The following is a 6,000-nucleotide window of genomic DNA, read 5'->3' as shown; positions in this document are numbered from 1 at the left end:
CATCCATGACGAGAGCTCTGGCTCCTATGCTGTTGACTCCTTTGTATTGTCGGAGGCAGATAAAGTATGTTTCCCTATGCCTGGTAGCAGCAGAGGCTTTCTGAAGTGTTCCCCAATCCAGTCTTAGCCTCCTGTGAGCTTCCCATCCATTGTGGCCCAACTGCTACCTCCACTTGAGGGTCTGGAACTCCAGGCAGGCTCACTAGATCCAGGACAAATATCTGGATTCTCCTCACATTGCCCCTACCGCACCTCCCATCTCAGCCTTCTGTTGGTCCTTCAATGTCAGACCTTAGGCGGGAGAGTGAGCTATGCCTCCTGTTATTACTACAGGAAGCCCTCGCTGGGTTGCCATAGCCTCATGACTCCCATGGTTGTCACCCTGCTCTCCTCTGAGTCATGTTGGCAGCTGTCATGAAAACTGTCCTCCGCACTGTGCTAGGAGGCCTGGGTTCCCTCCATGGTATCATTTTTATATTTCTTCATGCCCAGGGATATCTTTCACAGATGTGGTCCATGAATACAGGGAATATGTACTCGGGCAACGGATACCCAAGCTCCTGTTTCCTTGCTCTTCTCCATCCATAGGCCATTCAGTTCTGGAAAGTTGCTCAGAATCTACAGGGATCCACTTATGGTATTTTCTGCTTCCGTGTAGCTGGGGCCCTGCCTCTCACTGGGCCATCACAGTGCTGCTCAAGTGGCCAGAGTACTCCTGTCTCTTCCTTAATAATGGTCACGACAATATTTGTCGCCAGGAGCTGATCTTGCCCACCAAAGAATCCTAAAAGTATCTGGGAACAACTGTAGTGATTAGTGCCATCAGGGTGAAGGGTGGGGCCCAGATGCAGCTGTGCACCCTACCACAGAGCACACCAGGAGTGTTGGTGCAGAGAACCAAAAATCAGATGGGCTGACTCCCTTGAAGCCCTTTGGTACTCTACTTTGCTCAAAGGACAGTGTAAGTTATTTTGCATAGTCTATATGTTGTATGGGGCTTCCGTTGGAAACCTTGGTCACAACCCTGACTCCTGGAAGAGAGGCTCAGGCTCTGAGTAGATACAGAACTTTGGCTTGGCTGCCCTTCCTGAGAGGAGCCGTGTGTAGGCTGCTCATTTCCTTACATCACATGTTAAAGTATACACATCACATCTGTGACCACAGTCTCATGCCTTCATTTCCTTCAAAGACTCATAGACCACATGAAAACTCCCTCTTTCCAGTCTGTCACCCGGTCTCAATAGTGTACAACACTGCCTTGTGCTGAAACCCTTTACCTTTGATGGATTTGTTTACTTCATTCAGTTGCCAGATTCGCACATATGGCTGGATTGTGTCAGTTGAGTATTAAGACAGCATCACACTTTTTCCTGTCAAAAACCTAGACATGTGTAGCAAGGCTTTAGTCGCAGCATGGCAGCTGATCTACCCCCATAATAGTGAGCCATTCCTCATGTTCTCATGGCGGCTACGGAGGCTCCCTGCCATTATTTATTTGTTTCAAACAGCAAGGAGAGACAAAGGCCCAATACATTACAGAGGTTATTGGGTTTGTTGTCTGTTTAGGAGCTCTGTAGAAATCTATTGGGTAATTCTATTAGGGACTCAAGAATGAACTATCTGCTTCTGAAGTGGTAAGATACTGTCCATAAACAACTCATACTTATCCAGCTTGTTGTCATAAATACAGTTTATTAGGTGGGTCTATCACCTGTAATTGGTGGAGGACTACGGATGACTGCATTCATGCCGTGTGGCTTCAGCACACCTATCTAGCTCCCATTTTACCTCTGTGAGGATCGAAGGCAAAGGGCCACTACTGTTCCTTAGGATGGCCCAAGATTATGGTTCCCAGTAATAGCATAACTGATATAAACCTAGCCTTACAGACCCCTAGAATTAAGGGAGCCATAATCTCAGATAGCCAGGCATACACAAAATCAGACTCCTTGTTCTTCTCTGGGAGTCTGCTGTCTTGGCAAACACTGTTTGTCCTTGGGAAAGTGTATTAGTCAATATTAGTCTCTAGAAGAACAAAACTGATAGGATTAATTTCTCTCTCTCTCTCTCTCTCTCTCTCTCTCTCTCTCTCTCTCTCTCTTTCTCTTCCATCTATATTAGACACACACTCACATACACATATGTGTGTGTGAATATATATATGTATATATATGAATTTATTAGAGTGTCTTACAGGCTATAGGCTGGATGTCTCAGCTGGTCATCAGCATGTATTGGAATCCCACAAAAGTAGCTCTAATGCCTAATACCATCAAAAAAAAAAATGCTTTGGCATCAGCGTAGAGGAACTTGCCAGCAAGAGTGAAGGCAAGCAGTGGAAAAGCAAAAGCTCCCTTCTTTTATATAGACTGCCACCAGAACATGTTGCCCAAATTTAGAGTGAGTCTTCATGCCTCAAATAATCCAAAAGTTTTAGATGATTCCAGGTATAGTCAAGTTGACAAGATTAGTTATCACAGAACAGTGTGTTTTATTTCCAGTAGTCTGGAAGCTAGAATAGTTAGATAGTAGCTTGATGCAAGCTGGATTTTTTTCCCCCAGTGGACCTGTCTCCATGCAAAAGCCCACTCCTCACCTCTCCTCACCGCTGTTTACATCTGAGGCACTGATCTATTCTGTAGAATGTCTGAGAAAGATAAGTCTGTAGATGGGACTGAAAATCAAGTTCGTGCTGGAAAGAAAAGGGAGAAAAATCTGTCTGGATTTTTGTCTGAATGGATGCTTTAAGAAGAAGGCCTGAGTTAGTTCTGTTCTGAACCTTTTGGCCCTAGGCCCTGTTTCCAGAGCACAGAGTCTCAGGAAACCTCTGGTAGGGTCTCATTTCTGGTTCACCTTTGTGCTTTTATTCACTCAAAATCTAGATCTGGCCTCCACGGCTTCTGAGCACAGGGCAGACAAGGGGCACCGAGTTCCAGTTATTCATACTGCAGTACCAGCTGGAGACACTTCAATGGCTCCTTTGTCTTATGAGTGCTGCAGACTGACCAGGTATTGGTGCATGAAATTTGTGGGAAGCAGTTTCCTCCAGCCTAGGTGAGGATCAGCCAGCTGCTGAGGGCTCCTGAGGGATCAGCTTTATAGTCCAGACTCTCCCAGACCTCTCACCAAAGTATGGTGTTGCCCAGGCCTCACAGAATATTAGTATTTTAAGACACATAAACATAGGCTGAGCAATAGTCTGATTTCCATTTCCGACCACAGATGGGTGACTTATAAAGAAAAAAACCTTTATTATGCGGAATGGTACTACAGGCTCAAGAATGAGGGGTTGCATCTGGTGATGGTGTCTTGCAGACAGTTATGAGAAGCCACAGTGCATCATGTCATGGGGACAGTGCACTCTGTGTGTGTGTGTGTGTGTGTGTGTGTGTGTGTGTGTGTGTCCATCCCTTGGACTCCTGCCCTCATCCTATAAAGCCATTGTGATTCAATCACAGCTCCATCCTAGTGACCTTATCAAACCACAAACACTTCCCACGGACCCAATTATTAAATCCCATAGTTGGGCTCATTTTTTTTCCCTCTTCACAGCTCACAGAGGGATTAATTCCAACACAGGAAGACTTGAGAGACCCACACAAACTCCATCCAACTCAAAGCGACTGTCATAACCAAGCAACACAGACAGGAAGCTCAAACAACACAGATGTTTTCTCACCATTGAAGGTCAAAGATAGAGATGAAGATGCTGGCAGTTTCCTGTCTCCTGAGACTCTCTCAGTGGTCTGTGCAGGGCATCTTTTCCAGTGTTCTCACATGATTGTCCCTCTGTGTGTGTCTGTGTCCTGACCTCTCAGTAAGGTCACCAGTTTCCTGGATGCCATAGTTACTCATCCTTTTAACATAACCACCTCTGTAAACTCCTACTTCCAAGGACAGTTACACTCTTGGGTGCTGGGTCTGAGATTCCAACTCATGTATTTAGGGCACGGTGCAGACTTTAAAGATGAGTACAGCTGGAAAAGAGGATGCCAGCCATGGACTGAGTTTGTTTGTCTGCACTTGGAGCAAGAGAAGAGTGTTCTACCTAGAACAGAGCTCAGGCAACTTTGCCCACCTACCTCTTAGCATAGCTGCTCACCAGCCCAGCCTCCCTCCGTCCTCATCCCAGCTACCCACCATGAACCACACTCATGCTTCCCTGCCTTAGCCTTCCTGACGGCCTATTTTCTTCCTGGCTTAGCATCATTGGTACCCACCTGGCCTCACATGCTGACACCCAGCTCCAGGTGGGGTCTGCAGTCTTTCTTAGCTATTCACAGAAAGTATTAGACAAGGATGGTAGACTCTGCTTTCCTCAGTTTCCCCACCTGTATCTTTGAGTATGAACAAGGTGGTCTAGATTTTCATGTGGGTATACCCAAGTAACTCTGGCCACAAAGGCACAGTGCAGGGACTTCAGTGACTGTCAGCTAGGTCGGTGACAGAATGCATGTTCCAGGACTCATGGATGCCAGGAAGAACATGGTCCCCCTGACTCATCCCAGCACCAGCTGGAGCCTCTGTGGCTTGGGAAGAAACCAGATGGTCTCTTGGGAGATGAGATCTTGCTTGGACCCAGAGTTAGACTTGGTCCTCCTGCTGTGTAGAAATGGATATTCCTGTGAGAAACTCCCTGTGCACAGTGACCTAGCCTTGATGACCCGAGGGCAGAGAAATGCAGTCTTTATTGGTACTGTGTGTGTACATTTGTGTGTTTGGGTATGTGTTTGTGTGGACGTGCATATGAGTATGTGTCTCTCTGTGCTTATATACAACATGTCGGGAGTGGGGGTGGGGAGTCCTCTTTGGACAGAAAATGCATCTTTAGAGAATGACTCAGTGATTTGGGATAACCTCAACACCCTCCTCAGTACAGTGTCCACAAAGGCCATGAAGCGTGGGAAATGTGTGGCTAGGCAGCTTAGGGTGGCCTGGCAGGGCAGCCGAAGCACAGAGCCAGCGAGGCCCCTGCTCTCCCAAAGCCTCTTTCCAACAAAAGGCTTTTGTTTTTCTCTCCAAGCCCCTGTGAGCCATGTGGGACTAGAGGGCCGAAGTCTCTGCCGTGGTACTTTCCAGGGAGGGGTGCCAAAGAAGGCTGAGACACTGTGGTCACAGCTGTCCCACAGATGAAGTGGGTACCCCTGAACAACAGGGTGGTAAGCATGGGGGCTGGGTATTAATGAGGCTCCCAGCTAATTTGGGAGAACCTTGCATCTTTTCAGAATATCCTGGGAGAGTTAAGGGAGGCACTTAGTGGAATGCCTGCCCCAACTCAAGGCAGGGAGGCAGAAACGGCCCTTCACACATGCCAGTGGCCTGCCTTCACTTTCCAGGGGAGTCTGTATTCTTGGCTTCCCGTGGTAACCCGGAACTTTCTTTGCCCAGTAAGCAGGGTCTGGGGCCAGGGAGGGTTGGCCTTGTTCCATGTCCCTGCAGGGACAAGGCCAGGGATGGTTCCTTCCTAAAAATAATACCTTTTTGAACCATCAGGGCTGAGTTCTGCATGAAGACTGTAATGTTTGCCTAGAGGAGAGTAGTTCTCAGCATGGGAGTTCCATTAAGGTCACTACCTACATGTTTTGATGTCCAGGGACCCCACTGCTTGTCCCCAAAGCATAGCTTTCCTATGGACCTTGGCATGGGGGAGATCCTGGAAGATGGGGAGGAGGAATGCCATGAGCTGTCTGTTCTGCTACTCTTCAGCTGTCACATCCTCCTGATGGCTACTTAGCTACTTGGCCTTTCCACAAACACCTCAGTGGAAAGCTTAGTCCTGGGAGGTGTGCGCTAATCTGTTCTGTGGTTAGCAGAAGACACTAGAAAAGCCATTTTCATATTGACTCAAATGTGAGGTGTGAGGCGTGTTGTTTACTTGAAGACTTGGAGTGTGGTTCCCAGTGCTTATGCTGATGAACCTAGATTTATAAGGAAAGCTCCTGTGGCCATAACTGAATGCTAAATAGCTTCTTAGACACAGCTCTGGGCTGTGGGGAGCTC

Source organism: Arvicanthis niloticus, chromosome 11, assembly GCF_011762505.2.
Source record: "Arvicanthis niloticus isolate mArvNil1 chromosome 11, mArvNil1.pat.X, whole genome shotgun sequence".
NCBI classification, from domain to species: Eukaryota; Metazoa; Chordata; class Mammalia; order Rodentia; family Muridae; genus Arvicanthis; species Arvicanthis niloticus.
The sequence above is the reverse complement of the archived record's forward strand: the minus strand, read 5'-3'. Positions refer to the sequence as shown.